A 21,007-nucleotide genomic window follows, 5' to 3' on the forward strand; every position below is an offset into this window, starting at 1 on the left:
GTTGAGAACGACCCCGCTAACAAATAGGACTTGACCTCGGTGAGGAACGCCCCGCCGAGGCTGCACTAAGCTCACTTCTTACCTCACACCATTTTTAAATGCTGCCCCGAACTCTCGGCCCGCCACCATGCCCTCCAGACCCCCCCCCCCCCACCCCCACCCTACGGCCAAACTTACCTGTTAGTGGCTCCTCAGGCTTCCCCCTCCCCCTTCACTCCACATCATAAGGACAGGGCATGCCCGGACCCGATTTCCAGCATGAGCAACCAGCATCTTGGCACTGCAAGCCTGGCACTGCCAGGGTACCACCCTGCCCAGAGCTCGACCACCCAGGGCCTCTGATGGCCTGGGAGACCCCCCGGTGCCCACGACCAGTGCTAAACGTTGCCATGGCGTGGCCTCCTAGGCGCAAAGTTTCATCCCCGGGCCTTTGGAGAATCCAGCGGCGACATATTTAAGTGAGCCGAACGGTTTACTTAAATATGTAAATCTGGATCACATAGTGAGGGGTAGATCCAGATTGCAAGGTCTCGCGAGATCTTACGAAGGCACTCTGAGTGTCGCAAATTTTGCGGAGTCCTCTCGTGAAACTTAACGGCCTCGTCATGTCACTGAGTCTGGCGCAACGAGGCAGGTCAATCGTGGCCAATGTCAAATCAGATAGAGAGAGCAAAATAAAAAGGGGGAAAGAAAAAGGGGATTAAGAGAGAGACAAAGTGAAAATATTTAAATCTTAAATGTAGAATGAGATGCCATACCTGTTAAAATTAATTTTTTGCATTGGCAAATTTGCGTGGCAATACCTAATACTTACCGTGACATTAAAGATCCTGAGGGGTATTGGCAAATGGATGTGGAGTGGATGTTTCCTCTTTTTGGAGAATCTAGAACTAAGGGTCACTTTTTAAAAATTGCTCAATTAAGACAGATTTGAGGAGAATCTTTTTCTCTCAGTGGGCCATGAGTCTCTGGAACTCTCTTCCTCAAAACACCGTGGAAACAGAATCTTTGAATATTTTTAAGCCAGAGTTAGATAAAGTCTTGATTAGCAAAGAAGTGAAAGGTTATCAGGGTAGGCAGGAATGTAGGGTTGAAATTACAAACAGATCAGCCATAATCTTACTGAATGGTGGAGCAAGCTCAAGGCGTCAAGTGGCCTACTCCTGCTCCTAATTCATATGTTCATAAAAAGGGTACTTATACTGGAATGGGAAATCCCTAATGTTTTTTTCCTGGTGAATTTTGTATATATACATCAGGTAAGTGATGCAACATTAGCAGATATTGTGCATATAAAATCATACGAGTCAATCTGGAGTGAGGACTAACTTACGGAAGCTGCAGTCTTCAATACAAAGTATGAGAAATACCGGCAATAGCCTAAAAAACAAAGGGAGAGAAAATGTTGTAAATTAGCTGCATTCATCATTACTCATTTATTGTTAATGTGTATTACTTGTGAAAACATATGACCATTTACAGGAAATCTGTTTTGTACTGTTTTGATTTCAGTAGACCTTGAATAGGTTGCCTCGGAGAACAATACTTTAACAACAGACATGGAAAATAACATACCAACTTACTTTCAGTTTGTTTTCATAATTTTGCTGCAGTTTGTTAACAAAAATTAGGTATTTTAAAGTTTCAAAATGAAACATTTCTTAATTTTAACAATGTTTATTTAGCAAAAGATTCTCTGGAACAAAGTAAGCAGAAGCAGGAAGGGAAACTAAAGTGATCCAATGTTCTCAAGTTTAACCCAAAGTTTTATAAAGTGGTACCAGGCAGCTCTTTTGGTTGATTTTACAAGCTGACAATCAGTGACACTCAGTAGCGTCAATGGGTGTAAGGAGCAGCAGTTTAATTTCTCAAGTAGAAGCTTGGATGGCAGTGGCCTCGCAAACCTAAGTGAGCCACGTCCATTTTTGAAACATGCAGATCTTACCTCTCTCTAACTTAGCACTGATGATTACTTCCTCCATCAAAACAGATTCTATTTCCAACAAGAATCATTATATTTAAATATGAAAGACTAGAATGCATAAATGGCCAACTTAATTACTTTTCACTTGCAATTAGAATTATGTGCAAATATCAGCAATATTTCAAACCTTTGTTTGAAAGTCACAAATAGAACTTTTACAGCAGACTTTCATTTAAAAAAATGTGGTTTTCAAATATTTACTCCAAAAATATATGAGTTACTCCAAGTAGTGTTAATGTGTTTGGTTTCTCTTCTGTAGTGTTCCACTTTATGTAACTGTATTTTGCTCAACCTTTATATTTCTGCCAAGAGACTTATTTATCATACTTAACTATATTAAAACAACTGCATAGCGTGCAACATTTTCCACAAAGTATATTTGTTGCAGATGCATGCAATACCTTCAAGTATGGTACAGTTAGGAATGTACTGTAAGCATTTCCTGTGTAAATTGTGCATTTGCCAACATTGTGATATAGCCTTAAGAACATGGCATTTTATGAGGTAGAAAATAACAGCCTGACATCTGCCATCAGCAAAAATAAATCACAGACTTTTGGATATCCTCATTTAGCCCTATATATTTTATTACAAATTTTAAAATCCAGTTTAAAATTAAGCAAAGAGCAGAAGGAAGGTAACTATTAAATTGAAAATAAGCGGCACAAAATGCTGGTTTTACTTTCCATACCAGTATTTTGAAGAAACAAAATAACCTCTGCAATTCATTATTCCACCCAAGCAAAGCAATGTGTAATCATACAGAAAGGCATCGAACAACTACTGAGTGGAAGCAAGGCTTGCAGATTTAAAATACTCAAAATGTTAGGCAGGAATTTACAACGGCAATGGCCGCAATTTTATGGCCACGGTGAGCCGAAAAGCAGCGCGCCACAGCACAGCGTGGCCAATTGAAGCTGGGAAATCCAACTCCCGGGAACTATCCGGCTTGCAAATCCTCGCGAGATGAAACGCGATCTCGCAAGGCATTGCGATGTAAATCCAGCCCATTGTGAGCAGGAACACTTTTTACCAAATCTGCACATTAAAGCGAGACAGCTCGTCTCACTTTAATGTGCAGATTCCCAAGGCAGGTGATCTATCTCCTTCATCTCAGAGACCTTGGGCGAGCATCAATCAGTACTAGTCTCCACAAATGGGGACCAGACGGAATGGGACTCGTGGGGGTCTCTCAGGGGATCGGAGGCCCCCATGTGCATTCCCTTTGGGCAGGGTGGCACCCTGCCACTGTTAGTGCCACTTGGGCACCCTGGCAGTGCCACTTGGGTGTCGGCCTGCCACTGGCAAGGTGCCACTGGCAGGGGCACTGTCAGGGTGTCAGGTTGGTATGGCCTGGCATTTTCTGTACGGTAGCGATCTGGCCAGGGTGCCCTGTCCCAGGGGGGTGGCCACTTGGGGATTCAGAGACCAAGTCTGGAGATTGGAACCTCTCAGTACACAAAACAGGGCTATATGCGGCCTTGGCCGCCGTTCCCTGCTGAGGCCCCTATCTAATGCGAGTACCGTTTTATAGAGTTGTGTTTCTCGGTGCTGCGACCACCGGGAAACACAAAGCTAAACAAGCTTGCTACGGGACTTTGTTCCCATTTAGTTAAATCCCGCCCAATATTTTAAATGTTCCATTTCATTAAAGACAAAGGGTTCAGTATGAAGGTGTAAAGTTAGATCAGGATCCAGTAAAGAACCTGGATTATGTGAATTATATTGCGAGTCTAAACACGTGGTTGCTGCCATGCTAATGAATTGGGTGCTCGACATCTGTTTCCCATATATCAAGGTTATATCCAGAGAATTAAAAAGCCAAAAGGATAAAGGTAATGATGGTGAGGAACATTAAGGAATGGGTAAGTTTATATATCTGTTAAGTTATGTGTGTGACAAAGGTAATGTGAGAAAGCAGCAAGAATAATGGTTGAATTAAAAACAAAGTCTGCTGGAAATGCGCAGCAGTTCCAGCTGTATCTGTGGTGAGAAACAGTGTTAAGGGCCGGAATTCTCCGACCATTGGGATTCTCTGATCCCGCCTGCAGCACACCCCTGTTCACAGGTTTCCTGGCATGATGGGGTGGCTTCAATGGGAAATCCAATTAACAGGCGGTGGGAATAGGGAATCCCGCCGTCAGCAAACAGTGCACCGCCAAGACACACGGGCTGAATTCTCCGAGACATCACGCCGGAATTGAGAACCTCAATCGGCCGAAGAATCAGCTCAGACGCCGAAACCGGATTTGACGCCGGTTTCGCGTCAATTGCGGATTCTCCAGACCCAACACGACGAAATCGCAGGGCCCGGAGAATTGCCTCAGTCGATTCTCCGGGGCTTCAACAATTCTGCGGCCCGAATGGGCCGATGTCCCGACGACGTGGTTCTAACGACCTATAAAAATTCATGAAGTCGGCGTCCTGGCTGAGGCGGCTGCGGGAGAAGGTAGCAGTTGGTGCAAGGGGGACCGCGGGCTACCGGAACAGACACCGGCCATGCTCTCTGCGGGGGGTGGGGAGGTGGCCTGGCAGGGTCAGGGGAGTGGAAGGGAAGTTAGGGGGGAAAACACAGGCCGAGCAGTCGGGGAGCCCCCGCCATGACAGGACGGTGCCCACGCAACGATCGCCATTACGGTGGCCATCTTGTTGGTAACCCACCCCAGCTCCTGGGTGAAGGTCAGGGTTAACGGCCATATGGTTGGGTGCCATCCCCACTTCCCGCCCACCCCACTCACCCAGCGACACCTACCGGGGGGAAGACCAACGGCAGCCCCCAGTGAGGGCAATGCCATGAAATGGTTGCCCTAGCAGCAGGGACGGGCACCAGGAGCAAGGGCACCAATGGGGCGGGTTTGGGGGACATGCATGGCTGGGGAACGCAGTACCTACTGGGGCCACCATGTAGTCCATGGCACCTGGTTGTGCACGGATCCATGTGCCAGCGATGTTGGCCACCATGGCAGGGGCGCTGCCTTTTATGTCGCCCTGTCGCAGCGTCAGTGGAGGCGGCTCAGGGGGAGATGGAGGCTGCAGCAGAGAAGCAGACCGCAGAGGGGCAGGTGACAGCCGCTCAGGCTGGAGGGCCGTCTGCCTGACAGGTCGAGGAGGAGGATCAAGATGAAGAGGGGGAGGTGGAGGAGTTGGTGGTGGTGGTGCCAAGGAGGCGCTGATTGAGGCCCCGCATTTACCGGTGCATCTCCTTTGAGGAACTCCCAGACCAGGCATGCAGGAGGAGACTGCAAATGTTCGACCAGGGGTGTGGTGGAGAGGTGCTTCGGGCTGCTGAACATGCGCTTCAGTTGCCTGGTCCACTATGGAGAGGCCGTCCAGTATGAGGCAAGGAGGGTCAGCCGCATTGTTGTGGTCTGCTGCGTCCTCCACAAAAAACCATCGGACACATCTGCCACATGATGGCACACCTGGCACCGCATGCGAGTGGGAGAGAACACCCCCCCGGTGGCCGTCAAGGTGACGGTTGCCCTGAACTGCCAAGCAACGGGGTCGTTCCAGTCGCCCAGTGGGGGCCTGTCCAGCGATTTCACAGCCATCGGTGCACTGGTGCATCCATGCCGTTATTGACGCACTGTATGCCCTTGCGGACAGGTACATACAGTTCCCTGTGGACCGCGCCCACCAGGATACCCGGGCAGCAGGGTTCGCTGCTGTCGCCAGGATGCCCAGGTCCAGGGGGTAATCGATGGTGTGCATGTCGCCATGCGGCTACCTGCGGATAACAGGCCACTGTTCACCAACCGAAAGGTGTACAACTCCATGAATGTTCAGGTGGTCTGTGACCACCAGATGAGGATCCTGCACGTCTGTGCCCAATACCCGGGCAGTGTGCACGACTCATTCGTGTTGGCCCAATCTGTGATTCCTCAGCATGTTCAAGGCCCCCCCCCCCGGCTGCAGGGCTGGTTGTTGGGCAGCAGGGGATACCCGTTGCAGTCGTGGCTGATGATGCCTATACAGAGGTCACATGGCGACGTGGAGAACCGCTGCAATAATTCCCATTGTTCGACCAGGGGTGTGGTGGAGAGGTGCTTCGGGCTGCTGAACATGCGCTTCAGTTGCCTGGTCCACTATGGAGAGGCCGTCCAGTATGAGGCAAGGAGGGTCAGCCGCATTGTTGTGGTCTGCTGCGTCCTCCACAAAAAAGCCCAGCAGATGGGAGATGTGCTGGAGGAGGACGAGGAGCAAGGGATGGCCTCTCCAGACGAGAGGATGAGGGGGAGGGGAACAATGGGCGGGTCATCATGCACGGGAGGATGCACTATGCCATCGACAGGGCCAGCGAGTACGGGACGCATTAGTGGACACATGTTTCACCAACTAGGGGAGGGTTGCTCAGCAGGGGCACAGACACCAGAATACCACACCCCCTCACCACCAGACACCCTCACCTCCCACACCACCAGACACCCTCACCTCCCATACCACTGACTACGCTCACCTCCCACACCACCGACACCCTCACCTCCCACACCACTGACCACCCTCATGCACCCCCCCCCCCGCCTTCCGTTATGCATATCTGCGGCACAACAAGCTGGGGCCACTGGGTTGGCAGTGACAGCGGGTCTGGTCCATGGGATGGAGGATGATGACAGCCTGCTCTGCGATGAGCTCTGCACTCCACATTGTTAGACTATGTCTGACTCATGCCCTGAGTGGAACTCTCCACTTGCGCGATCCCTGCATGCGGACTGCCCAGTCCAGCACATGGCCCTGTCAAAAAGCTGGGTACGGGGTGACGGAGATGTTTGTGGGGGGGGGGGTGCTGCACGGCCCACCCGATGGGCCTCACCCCCCTTCCCCAATCCTCACCATCCACCCCCACACCCATCAGCCAGAGCACGGACGGTGTGAATATGTCTTTAATGTGAAGAGTTATATGCAGTCTGTGCCCTCGCCCCTATAACTAAACACGTACGTCCCGGGTGGAGTGGTGCCGCCCTGTTCTGCCCGCTTCCCATCTGATACACTAGGAACAGGGGACCTCCCAGGGGGAATCCGAAGTGCTGCTCTTTTCCGGCACGGGTCCCAGCACCCCTTCCTCCCGTGGGGTTCCCGATGGCCCCTGGGGGTGAGCGGAGCCAAATCCCGAAGCCACCCCCCCCCCCCCCCAAACACCTGGTGGTGCCAGCCCTGGATGCCCGCTCTGGTATCGACCAGAGTCTGTATGTTTGCAGCCATGGAGCAAAGGGAGTGGGCCATCCGTGTCTGGGACTGGGCCACCTCCCTCTGGGACTGCGGCATCTCCCTCTGGATCTCTGCAACACCGGCCAGCACCTGGGCAATGGCGCCGATGCTCTCAGCCATGGCCTGCTGTGATGGGGCCACACTGAGGAGCACCGCAGCAATCTGAGCTGGCTCTGGCACATGGCTGCCTGTGAGCGGGCAGCCCTGTCCTGGGCCATGGCCCCCGCCTGCACAGAATTCCCCAGGCAAAACCTGACCCGTGTCCAACACTGTCGCTCCCGTTGCCTCCACTGTGGATGCCACCCTTGCGGTTTTGGCCTGGGTGGCACACATGACCGGCACTACTCCCTGCTCCACCTGAGTCTGCAGGTATTGGAAGCTGCCCGTCATCCCGTTGTCTAGTATCTGGGTCTCTGCCTGCACCTGAACTATGGGTGGGAATGGATCTTCCAGGAGCCCGGGACCTGTCTGGGCAGCAGCTGTTTGCTGGGGCCGGTCTGCCGTACGACCATCCGGACCCTTGGCTGTTCCTACCTCCACCTGCTGTACCGGTACGGCTGTGTGGTGCGCACAAGTGAGTGTCCCAGAAGCCTCTCCACTAAATTGCCCAACCGAGGTGAGTGTCTCTCGGATGGTGGATTGTGCAGTGGATAGCTGTGCCAGAAAGTCAATGTCATCATCGGACCCGAAGTCCGGGGTCTCCTGGTTCGTGGTGTCTTGTGTGTTCGTCCCCTGGGTTGTGGTGTCCTGTGTGTCTGTCCCCTAGGTTTCTGTCCCCTGCGTCGTGGTGTGCTGTGTCTGTCCCCTATGTTTCTGTCCCCTGCATCGTGGAGTCCTATGTGTTCGTCCCCTGGGTCGTGGTATCCTGTGTTTCTGGGGCACACAGAACCTGGCACTGGCTGCGGCGGGGGACCCCGGATGGTCGGGCCCATCGCCGGCTGGTCCTGTTAGACACAAGACAGCATGTATGGTTAGACAAGCAGACGGGATGAGGCGTGAGGTGGTGAGGGATGTTGGTGTAGGGGTGTGGGGGGAAGGGTGTGCACGCATGTTTCATCTGGGGCCTCAACCAGGCAGGGGGTCTCACTTGGTGGCGTGCCTCCAACCTCCGCATCCTCCCTCTCCTCCGGTCTGCCGACGATGTTGAGTGCCCTCTTCTCGGGCACGGTGAGGGGACGCAGGTCTTGTGATCCCCATCCAGTCTTCTCCCACTCCAAGAGATTATAAGCGGTGTTATTTTGCAGTGGGCAGACACAAACAGCAACAGTGTTAGACGGTAGCACGCATGCAGCCCAGTGGTTGGGTCTCCTCTGGCATTGGTGCACAGGGTACCCGGCCATTGCGGCTGGCATGGGTGGGTGCAGCCATGTGTGTCAGGGTGGGGGTTGGACCGTCTCCCTGGGGGGGGGGGGGGGGAGACCTACTGTCCTACTGGCCCGGGATACAACACCAGCCTCCTCTCCTCTATGGTGTCCAGGAGGGTTTCTAGTTCCCAGTCCCTAAATCGCAGCGCTGCTCTCCGCGCCGCCATCTTGCCTGCGACGCTGTGTCTTGGGGGGGGGGGGGGGGGGGGGGGGGGGGGTGATATTTAACTCCAGCCGCGGCATAGTGTCAATGTTGGAACCGCCGAATCGGAGCCGGTCCGTCAGGCGTTGCACGATGCGCCCGTGCTAGCCCCTTGTAGGCCGTTGAATAGCTCCACCTGGGGGCCTCATGACGGCGTTGCGGAACTCCACGGTTTTCAAATAGTCTTGGTTTTGGGAGATTCCAGCCCCATTGTCTGGAGAAATCAGAGAATCCAGCCAACATTTCAGGTCATTGAAACGTCACCACGCTTTCTCTCAACAGATGCTACCTAACCTGCTGAGCATTTTCTTTTAAGGCAGATTTCCAGAAGCTGCAATATTTTGCTTTTGTAAAAATAGCTGCTGCTTTAGATCAAAGAGTTTTTGATGCATGGACCATTCCGAAACAGGTTGTGAATCAACAAATGTGAATGAAAATTCAGTTAACAGGTAGTTGGTTATAGACCCTGACAAACTCCTGAAAGGTTGGGCGCTGCAGAATATGTGCAAAGAGAATGTTGGGCATTAGCCAGAATCAGAGAAGAATGTCTGTATGCAGTTAGAAATATACTGTGGCTTCACAGCGCCAGGGTCCAAGGTTCAATTCCCTGCTGGGTCACTGTCTGTGCGGAGTCTGCACGTTCTCCCTGTGTTTGCGTGGGTTTCCTCCGGGTGCTCTGGTTTCTTCCCACAGTCCAAAGACGTGCAGGTTAGGTAGATTGGCCGTGAGAAATTGCCCTTAGTGGCCAAAAAAGGTTAGGAGGGGTCATTGGGTTACGGGTATAAGGTGAAAGTGAGTGCTTAAGTGGGTCGGTGCAGACTCGATGGGCCGAATGGCCTCCTTCTGCAGTGTATGTTCTATGTTCATAAGGAGCCCTAGCTAAACTGGAGTCAATGGGAATCAGTGGGAAAACTCTCTGCTGGTTGGAGTCGTACCTGACACAATAGAAAATGGTTGCGGTGGTTGGAGGTCAATCATCTCAGCTCCAGGACATCATTGCAGTAGTTTCTCAGGGTAGTGTCCTGGGCCCAACCATCTTCAGCTGCTTCATCAATGGCCTCCTTTCCATTATAAGGTCAGAAGTGGGGATGTTTGCAGATGACTGCACAATGTTCAGCACCATTTGTGACTCCTCAGATAATGAAGCAGTCCATGTCCAAATGCAGCAAGACCTGGACAATATCCAGGCTTGGGCTGACAAGTGGCAAGTTACATTCGCGCCACGCAAGTGCCAGGCAATGGCCATCGCCTACAAGAGGGGATCTAACCATCATCCCTTGACATTAAATGGCATCACCATCGCTGAATCCCACACAATCAACATCCTGGGGGTTACCAGTGATCAGATACTGAACTGGATAGTCACATTAATATTGTGGCTACCAGGGCAAGTCAAAGGCTAGGAATCCTACGGCAAGTAACTCACTTCCTGACCCCCCCCCCCCCCCCCCCCCCCCCCCTCCTTCACGCCCAAAGCCTGTCCACCATATACAAGGCACAAGTCAGGAGTGTAAAGCCAGAGAAGACACAGCCAGAGTGAGGCACAACCAAGAGTAAGTTTGGGTATTTGAAGCTAGGTGGGAATTCGATGCTGGGTGGGGAGGAGGTGCTTTTAACTCTGGTAAGCGACTGGTCAGTAGTTTTTCTTTTCATTGTCTAATTTATTTATTTTTCTTTCGTTTTTTGAAATTGTAGTTGTATAAGTTTACCTAAGGTTTAAGACATGGCAGGAGATCCCAGACCCGTGTCATGATCCTCGTGTGCGATGTGGGAGCTCAGGGACACGTCCACTGTTCCTGGCTCTTTCACATGCAAGAAGTGTGTTCAGTTGCAGCTCCTGTTAGACCGCTTGACGGCTCTGGAGCTGCGGATGGACTCACTTTGGAGCATTCGCGATGCTGAGGAGGTCGTGGATAGCACGTTTAGTGAGTTGGTCACACCGCAGGTGAAAGTTACTGAGGGAGATAGAAAATGGGTGACCAAAAGACAGAGCAAGAGTAGGAAGGCAATGCAGGTGTCCCCTGCTGTCATCTCCCTGCAAAACAGATATACCGCTTTGGATACTGTTGAGGGAGATGGCTCACCAGCGGAAGGCAGCAGCAGCAAGGTTCATGGCACCGTGGCTGGCTCTGTTGCGCAGCAGAGCAGGAAGAAAAATGGCAGGGCTATAGTGATAGGGGACTCAATTGTAAGGGGAATAGACAGGCGGTTCTGTGGACGCAATCGAGACTCCAGGATGGTATGTTGCCTCCCTGGTGCAAGGGTCAAGGATGTCTCGGAGGACTTCCGGTTGCGGCTATGCGGAGCTAAGCCGCACGTTCAGCAGCTCCCGCTACTTAAGGACTTTTGGGCCGATTTGAGGGCCCCAAACGGCGCTGTTTCGACGAATCCCGGTGGGGGAAGGTGTCTAGAGGTGCATTCCCCATAATTTATGGTGCTCACCCGGAGTGGGGCAAAGGAAAAAGCTGCAGCAGCTCCCCAAGAAAAGCGGGGGAAGAAGGACAAAATGGCGGCCGGCAGAACACCCGAGGACTGGTGGAAGTGGGCGCAGGAGCAGCAAGCCTCTCTTCTGCGCTGTTTTGCGGAGCTGAAGGCTGAGTTGCTGGACTCCCTGAATGCGACTACCAACAAGCTGCTTGGGATCCAGGCGGCCCAGGAGGTGTCCATTCGGGAGTTGCAGCAGCAGGCCGCTGAGCGGGAGGAGGAGGCCGTGGTCCTCGTGGGGAAAGTGGAGTTGCACGAGGCACTTCACAAAAAGTGGCAAGACCGCTTGGAGGAGCTGGACGTTCGCACGAGGCGAAAGAATTTGAGGATCCCGGGCCTGGCGGAGGGGCTGGAGGGGTCGGATCTCCCGTCGTACGTGACCACGATGTTGAGCTCGTTGATGGGAGCAGGGTCCTTCCATTTGCCCCTGGAGCTTGAGGGAGCTCACAGAGTGCTGGCCAGGAGGCCTAAGGCAAATGAACCCCCGCGGGCGGTGCTGGTGCGGTTCCATCGATTTAGTGACCGGGAGTGTGTGCTGCGCTGGGCCAAGAAAGAGAGGAGCAGCAAGTGGGAGAATTCGGTAGTGCGAATCTACCAGGACTGGAGTGCGGAGGTGGCAAAGCGGCGGGCCGGGTTCAACCGGACGAAGGCGGTGCTGCATGCCAAGCAGGTCAGATTTGGACTGCTGCAGCCTGCGCGTCTGTGGGTGACATATAAGGACCGGCACCACTACTTCGAGTCCGCGGAGGAGGCGTGGGCCTTTGTACAGGCGGAGAAGCTGGACTCGAACTAGGGTCTGGGGACACACTATGGCCGTTGCTGTTTTCGCTGTTCTTCAATTTTGACACGTGTTTTTTATGCTGGTTTTCTTTTTGCTCTGTTTCCGGGTGGGTCTGTATGTTGGGTATGGGTGTGGGGTATGTGGGGAATGTTGGGGGTTTGTGTTTTATATGTTCTCTTCTGTACGGGGCTGGGGGTTGGGGTGAAACTGGATTTTGGGGAGCTGCGTCAGAAGGGTGGGGTGTGGCAGTGTGAAAGCGCGGGCTTTCCTCTGGTTTCCCGCGCTGCGGGACAGGGGGCGGAGCTGGAGGCGTGGCCTCTACTGGTTTTCTTTCCCGCGCTGAAGCGGTGCCAAGGAGGTGTGGCAAGAGGGGGATGACCCCATGCCGGGAGGGGATGGGTTTTGGCGGGAGCTGCCGGGGTCAGCAGAAGTCAGCTGACTCACGGAAGTACCATGGAGGGTGGGTCGCAGCGAGGAGGGGTCCTAGACTGGGGGGGGGGGACCGGGTTGCTGCTGGAATGGCCAGGAAGGAGCTGGTGTGGGCCGGGGGGGGTAGAGGAGAGGCGTTATCGCCATGGGGAATGGGTCAGGCGGGGCGAGCTGTCCTGGCACAAGTAGTCGATAAGCTATGGCTAGCCAGCGGGGGAGGGGGGGCGGGTTGCCCTCTGATCCGGCTGATTACCTGGAACGTGAGGGGTCTGAATGGGCCGGTTAAGAGAACTAGGGTATTTTCTCATCTGAAGGGGCTGAAGGCGAACGTGGCTATGCTCCAGGAGACACACTTGAAGGTGGCGGACCAGGTTCGTCTGAGGAAGGGGTGGGTGGGGCAGGTTTTTCACTCAGGATTGGACGCGAAGAACCGGGGGTGGTGATTCTGGTGGGGAAGAGGGTGGCGTTCGAGGCGGCTGAGGTGGTGTCGGACAAGGAGGGCAGATATATTATGGTGAGGGGTCGGATGCAGGGAGAGAAGGTGGTGCTGGTTAATGTATATGCCCCGAATTGGGATGATGCTGCCTTCATGAGGCGCTTGTTGGACCGCATTCCGGACCTGGAGGCAGGGGGCCTGATCATGGGGGGAGACTTTAACACAGTGCTGGATCCCCCACTGGACCGGTCCAGTTCAAGGACGGGTAGGAGACCAGCGGCGGCCAAAGTGCTGAGGGGGTTTATGGACCAGATGGGAGGGGTGGATCCCTGGAGGTTTGGGAGGCCGAGATCGCGGGAGTATTCCTTTTTCTCACATGTCCATAGGGTTTATTCCCGAATAGATTTTTTCGTCCTGAGCAGGGGATTGATCCCTAAGGTGCAGGATGCCGAGTATCCGGCCATAGCGATTTCAGACCATGCTCCACACTGGGTTGATCTGGAGATGGGGGAGGCGCGGGACCAGCGCCCGCTTTGGCGCCTGGATGTGGGGACGCTGGCTGATGAGGAGGTGTGTAGGAGGGTCCGGGGAAGTATTGAGGGGTATCTTGATACCAACGACACGGGGGAGGTCCGGGTGGGGATGGTCTGGGAGGCTCTGAAAGCAGTGATCCGGGGGAGCCGATCTCCATCCGGGCCCATAGGGAAAGGAGGGAGAGGAAGGAGAGGGAGAGACTGGTGGGGGAGCTCCTGGATGTGGACAGGAGGTATGCGGAGGCACCGGAGGAGGGGTTGCTGGGGGAACGGCGTAGTTTGCAGGCCAAATTTGACTTGTTGACCACCAGAAAGGCGGAGACGCAGTGGAGGAGGGCGCAGGGCACGGTATACGAGTATGGGGAGAAGGCGAGCAGGATGTTGGCGCATTAGCTCCGTAAGCGAGATGCGGCTAGGGAAATTGGTGGAGTGACGGATAAGGGTGGGAATGTAGTGCAGAAGGGGACAGAAGTAAATGGGGTCTTTAGGGACTTCTACGAGGAACTATACCGGTCGGAACCTCCGATGGGGAGAGGGGGGATGGAGAGCTTCATGAACAGGCTATGTTTCCCAAGGGTTCAAGAGGAGCTGGTAGAGGGGCTGGGGGCGCCGATAGAGTTAGAGGAGCTAGTCAGGGGGATTGGACAAATGCAGTCAGGTAAGGCGCCAGGGCCGGACGGGTTCCCGGTGGAATTTTATAAAAAGTATGCGGATCTGGTGGGCCCCCTGTTGGTGCGAGCCTTCAATGAGGCATGGGAGGGGGGGGCTTTGCCCCCGACGATGTCGCAGGCACTGATCTCTCTGATCCTGAAGCGGGATAAGGACCCCTTGCAGTGTGGATCATACAGGCCTATCTTGCTCCTCAATGTTGACGCTATGTTGCTGGCGAAGATCCTGGCCACCAGGATAGAGGACTGTGTGCCAAGGGTGATACACGAGGGTCAGACAGGATTTGTCATGGGACGGCAGCTCAACACAAATGTGCGGAGACTGCTAAATGTTATCATGATGCCGGCAGTGGAGGGGGAGGCGGAGATAGTGGTGGCGCTGGATGCAGAGAAAGCGTTTGATAGAGTTGAGTGGGGGTACCTGTGGGAGGTGCTGGAGCGGTTCGGATTTGGGGAGGCATTCATCAAATGGGTGAGGCTGCTCTACGCGGCTCCGATGGCAAGTGTAGTTACCAATGGAAGGAGATCGGAGTACTTTAGGCTCTACCGTGGGACCAGGCAGGGTGCCCCCTGTCCCCCTTGCTCTTTGCACTGGCGATTGAACCTTTGGCTATGGCATTGAGGGAGTCAGGGAGATGGAGGGGTCTGGTGCGGGGTGGGGAGCAACATCGGGTACCGCTGTATGCGGACGACCTGCTGTTGTATGTGGCGATCCAGAAGGGGGAATGCCGGGGGTGATGGAGCTGTTGGCGGAATTTGGGGGCTTCTCGGGCTAAAAGTTAAATTTAGGCAAGAGCGAGGTATTTGTAGTACACCCGGGTGATCAGGAGGAGGGAAGTGGGAGACTCCCGTTTAAGAGGGCAGTGAAGAGTTTCAGATACCTGGGGGTGCAGGTGGCCAGGAGTTGGGGGACTCTCCATAAGCTTAATTTTACCAGGCTGGTGGAGCAGATGGAGGAGGAATTTAAAAGGTGGGACATGGTGCCGCTATCGTTGGCGGGTAGAGTGCAGTCCGTCAAAATGACGGTTCTCCCGAGGTTCTTGTTCCTCTTTCAGTGTTTGCCCATCTTTATTCCTAGGGCCTTTTTTAGAAGGATGACTAGTAGCATCATGAGCTTTGTTTGGGCGCATGGGACCCCGAGGGTGAAGAGGGTCTTCTTGGAGCGGGGTAGAGATGGGGGGGGGGGCTGGCGTTACCCAATCTCTCGGGGTATTATTGGGCGGCCAATGTGTCGATGGTGCGCAAGTGGGTGATGGAGGGGGAGGGGGCAGCATGGAAACGGATGGAGAGGGTGTCCTGTGGAGATACAAGCCTGGGGGCCCTGGTAACGGCGCCGTGGCCGCTCCTTCCTACGAGGTATACCACGAGTCCGGTGGTGGCGGCTACCCTCAAGATTTGGGGGCAGTGGAGGCGACATAGGGGAGAAGTGGGGGGCTCGATGGAGGCTCCGTTAAGGGGGAACCATAGGTTCGTCCCGGGGAACATTGATGGGGGATTTCAGGGTTGGCACAGAGCGGGCATCAGACAGCTGAGGGACCTGTTTACTGATGGGAGGTTTGCGAGCCTGGGGGAGTTGGAGGAGAAATTTGGGCTCCCCCCGGGAAACATGTTCTGGTATCTGCAGGTAAAGGCATTTGCTAGACAGCAGGTGGAGGGATTCCCTTCGCTTCCCGCGAGGGGGGTGAGTGACAGGGTGCTTTCGGGGGTCTGGGTCGGAGAGGGGAAGATATCTGATATCTACAAGGTTATGCAGGAGGTGGAGGAGGCGTCAGTAGAGGAGCTGAAAGCTAAGTGGGAGGGGGAACTGGGGGAACAGATCGAAGACGGGACATGGGCTGATGCCCTGGAGAGGGTTAATTCTTCCTCCTCGTGTGCGCGGCTTAGCCTCATACAATTCAAGGTGCTGCACCAGGCCCACATGACGAGGATGAGTAGGTTCTTTGGGGATGAAGACAGGTGTGTCAGGTGTTCGGGGAGTCCAGCGAACCATGCCCATATGTTCTGGGTATGCCCGGCACTGGAGGAGTTCTGGAAGGGGGTGGCGAGGACGGTGTCGAGGGTGGTGGGATCCAGGGTCAAGCCAGGATGGGGACTCGCGATTTTTGGGGTTGGGGTGGAGCCGGGAGTGCAGGAGGCGAAAGAGGCCGGTGTGCTGGCCTTTGCGTCCCTAGTAGCCCGGCGAAGGATCTTGCTACAATGGAAGGATGCGAGGCCCCCAAGCGTGCAGACCTGGATCAATGACATGGCGGGTTTCATTAAGCTAGAGAAGGTCAAATTCGCCCTGAGAGGATCGGTACAAGGGTTCTTTAGGCGGTGGCAACCTTTCCTTGACTTTCTGGCTCAACGATAGGGTACGGGGACAGTAGCAGCAGTAACCCCGGGGGGGGGGACGGGGGGGGGGGGGGGACAGCTAGCTGCCGTGGTGCACATAGGCACCTACGATATAGGTAAAAAACGGGATGAGGTCCTACAAGCTGAATTCAGGGAGTTAGGAGTTAAACTAAAAAGTAGGACCTCAAAGGTAGTAATCTCAGGATTGCTACCAGTGCCACGGGCTAGTCACAGTAGGAATGTCAGGATAGATAGGGTGAATGCGTGGCTCGAGAGATGGTGCAAGAGGGAGGGATTCAAATTCCTGGGGCATTGGGACCGGTTCTGGGGTAGGTGGGACCAGTACAAACCGGACGGTCTGCACCTGGGCAGGACTGGAACCGATATCCTGGGGGGGTGTTTGCTAGAGCTGTTGGAGAGGGTTTAAACTATTGTGGCAGGGGGATGGGAACCAATGCAGGAAGTTGGAAGGTAGTAAAACAGGGACAGAAGCAAAAGGAAGTAAGGGGGAAAGTGTAAGGCAGAGAAGACATAGTCAAAAATCAAAAAGGGCGACAGTACAAGGTACAGTGACTGAGGGGAGCTCAGTGAATAGGCCCAGTAATACTAAAAGGTTTAAAACTGGAGAAGTTAAGATTCAAAACAGAGGTAAAAAAAAACAACATAAGTGTACTTTACCTGAATGCTCGTAGTATTCGGAATAAAGTAAATGAGTTGATGGCGCAAATCATCATGAATGACTATGATTTAGTGGCCATTACTGGAACATGGTTAAAGGATGGTCACGACTGGGAGTTAAATATCCGAGGGTATCAAACTATTCGGAAGGACAGAGTGGATGGTAAGGAGGTGATGTAGCTCTGTTATTTAAGGATGACATCCGGGAAATAGTAAGGGACGACATCGGTGCTATGGAGGATAAGGTTGAATCCATTTGGGTGGAAATCAGGAATAGTAAGGCGAAAAATTCACTGATAGGCGTAGTCTATCGGCCACCAAATAGTAACGTTATGGTGGACAGGCAATAAACAAAGAAATAACTGATGCATGTAGAAATGGTACAGCAGTTATCATGGGGGATTTTAATCTACATGTCGATTGGTTTAACCAGGTCGGTCAAGGCAACCTTGAGGAGGAATTTATAGAATATATCCGCGATAGTTTACTAGAACAGTATGTAATGGAACCTACGAGGGAACAAGCGGTCCTAGATCTTGTCCTGTGTAATGAGACAAGATTGATTCATGATCTCATAGTTAGGGATCCTCTCGGAAGGAGCGATCATAATATGGTGGGATTTAAAATACAGATGGAGGGTGAGAAGGTAAAATCAAATACTAGTGTTTTGTGTTTAAACAAAGGAGATTACAATGGGATGAGAGAAGAACTAGCTAAGGTAGACTGGGAGCAAAGACTTTATGGTGGAACAGTTGAGGAACAGTGGAGAACCTTCCAAGCGATTTTTCACAGTGCTCAGCAAAGGTTTATACTAACAAAAAGGAAGGACGGTAGAAAGAGGGGAAATCGACCGTGGATATCTAAGGAAATAAGGGAGAGTATCTGAAGGAAAAAGCATACAAAGTGGCAAAGATTGGTGGGAGACTAGAGGACTGGGAATCTTTAGGGGGCAACAGAAAACTACTAAAAAAGCTATAAAGAAGAGTAAGATAGAGTATGAGAGTAAACTTGCTCAGAATATAAAAACAGACAGTAAAAGTTTCTACAAATATCTAAAACAAAAAAAGAGTGGCTAAGGTAAATATTGGTTCTTTAGAGGATGATAAGGGAGTTTTAATAATGGGAGATGAGGAAATGGCTGAGGAACTGAACAGGTTTTTTGGGTCAGTCTTCAGAGTGGAAGACACAAATAACATGCCAGTGACTGATAGAAATGAGGCTATGACAGGTGAGGACCTTGAGAGGATTTTTATCACTAAGGAGGTAGTGATGGGAAAGCTAATGGGGCTAAAGGTAGACAAGTCTCCTGGCCCTGATGGAATGCATCCCGGAATGCATCCCAGAGGGCTAAAAGAGATGGCTAGGGAAATTGCAGATGCACTAGTGATAATTTACCAAAATTCACTAGTGATCCCAGTGGATTGGAAATTAGCAAACGTGACACCACTGTTTAAAAAAGGAGGTAGGCAGAGAGCGGGTAATTATAGGCCAGTGAGCTTAACTTCGGTAGTAGGGAAGGCGCTGGAATCTATCATCAAGGAAGAAATAGCGAGGCATCTGGATAGAAATTGTCCCATTGGGCAGAGGCAGCATGGGTTCATAAAGGGCAGGTCGTGCCTAACTAATTTAGTGGAATTTTTTGAGGACATTACCAGTGCAGTAGATAACGGGGAGCCAATGGATGTGGTATATCTGGATTTCCAGAAAGCCTTTGACAAGGTGCCACACAAAAGGTTGCTGCATAAGATAAAGATGCACGGCATTAAGAGTAAAGTAGTAGCATGGATAGAGGATTGGTTAATTAATAGAAAGCAAAGAGTGGGGATTAATGGCTGTTTCTCTGGTTGGCAATCAGTAGCTAGTGGTGTCCCTCAGGGATCTGTGTTGGGCCCACAATTGTTCACAATTTACATAGATGATTTGGAGTTGGGGACCAAGGGCAATGTGCCCAAGTTTGCAGATGACACTAAGATGAGTGGTAAAGCAAAAAGTGCAGAGGATACTGGAAGTCTGCAGAGGGATTTGGATAGGTTAAGTGAATGGGCTAGGGTCTGGCAGATGGAATACAATGTTGACAAATGTAAGGTTATCCATTTTGGTAGGAATAACAGCAAACGGGATTATTATTTAAATGAAAAAATATTAAAGCATGCTGATGTGCAGAGAGACCTGGGTGTGCTAGTGCATGAGTCACAGAAAGTTGGTTTACAGGTGCAACAGGTGATTAAGAAGGCAAATGGAATTGTGTCCTTCATTGCTAGAGGGATGGATTTTAAGACTGGGGAGGTTATGCTGCAATTGTATACAGTGTTAGTGAGGCCACACCTGGAGTCTGTGTTCAGTTTTGGTCTCCTTACTTGAGAAAGGACGTACTGGCGCTGGAGGGTGTGCAGAGGAGATTCACTAGGTTAATCCCATAGCTGAAGGGGTTGGATTATGAGGAGAGGTTGAGTAGACTGGGACTGTACTCGTTGGAATTTAGAAGGATGAGGGGGGATCTTATAGAAACATTTAAAATTATGAAGGGAATAGATAGGATAGATGCGGGCAGGTTGTTTCCACTGGCGGGTGACAGCAGAACTAGGGGGCATAGCCTCAAAATAAGGGGAAGTAGATTTAGGACTGAGTTTAGAAGGAACTTCTTCACCCAAAGGGTTGTGAATCTATGGAATTCCTTTCCCAGTGAAGCAGTTGAGGCTCCTTCATTAAATGTTTTTAAGGTAAAGATAGATAGTTTTTTGAAGAATAAAGGGATTAAGGGTTATGGTGTTCAGGCCGGAAAGTGGAGCTGAGTCCACAAAAGATCAGCCATGATCTCATTAAATGGTGGAGCAGGCTCGAGGGGCCAGATGGCCTACCCCTGCTCCTAGTTCTTATGTTCTTATGTTATGGAATACTCTCCACTTGCCTGGATGAGTGCAGCTCCAACAAGACTCAATAAACTTGACACCATATAGGACAAGGAAGCCTGATTGATTGCTCCTCCTTTTACAAACATTCAAACCTCCACCATTGACGAACATTGGCAGCGGTGTGAACCATCTACAAGATGCACTGCAGGAACTCGCCACGGTTCCTTAGACAGCAGGTTTCAGATGCACGACCACTGCCATCTAGAAGGACAAGAGCAGCAGATACCTGGGAACCCCACCACTTGGAAGTTCCCCTCCAAGTCACTCACCACCCTGGCTTGGAAATGAATCGCCGTTCCTTCATTGTCAATGGGGCAAAATCCTGGAACTCCCTCCCTAACAGCACAGTGGGTGTACCTACACCTCAAAGACTGCAGTGGTTCACGAAGGCCACGTTCTGAAGGGATGGGCAATAAATGCTGACCAACCAGCATCCTGTAAATGATTTTTTTTAAACTAGACCCTCTACCAAAGTCTTGAGAGCCTAAAAAGTATTAAGCAGATGTAAAGCAAATCAGGAATTTATATCTGCACTTAAACTGCAACTTTAGATTCACTACAAACTGGTTTGCTCACTGTAAAGTACCAGTCTCATGTGGTGTTGGAGAATGGTATGGGGATGTCCCTTGGATCCACTTAGCAATTTCTTTGGAACCATCCAGAATTCTATAAAATGTTTATAGGGCATCAACTCATAGTCTACGCACATGGATTTTACTTCAAATTAGACCATGAGCTACAATTTGCCATCTGATTCCATGTGTCATTAATTAGGCTTGCCTACACACTTCTGGGTTTTTACAAGTTGATAAGCACCAAGGGAACTGAGTAACTGGAGCCTCAGCCACCAACTGTGTCCCCCTTCAAACCAAATTGCAGAGTGTGAATTGATAGTCAAATACTGAGGAGTGCAAATTCGAGTGTGTGATTTTAATGTCAAATCAAGCACATAAAGAGAAAGGGAATGAAAGATTAACTTAAGAGGGAGGGAAAACAAGTT

General features: G+C 51.8%; 1 protein-coding gene across 5 annotated transcripts in view; it reads right to left on the bottom strand.

Annotated features, from left to right (window-relative positions):
- Positions 1-21,007, bottom strand: part of LOC119970423 (synuclein, alpha interacting protein) — a 210,131-nt gene that overhangs the window by 163,440 nt on the left and 25,684 nt on the right. For all 5 annotated transcript variants that reach the window (XM_038805022.1, XM_038805017.1, XM_038805020.1 and 2 more), the window contains exon 2: positions 1,334-1,380. The gene's annotated coding sequence lies outside the window, so the exon portion shown is untranslated. The remainder of the gene's footprint in view (positions 1-1,333; positions 1,381-21,007) is intronic.

This window comes from Scyliorhinus canicula, chromosome 8, assembly GCF_902713615.1.
Source record: "Scyliorhinus canicula chromosome 8, sScyCan1.1, whole genome shotgun sequence".
Classification (NCBI taxonomy): domain Eukaryota; kingdom Metazoa; phylum Chordata; class Chondrichthyes; order Carcharhiniformes; family Scyliorhinidae; genus Scyliorhinus; species Scyliorhinus canicula.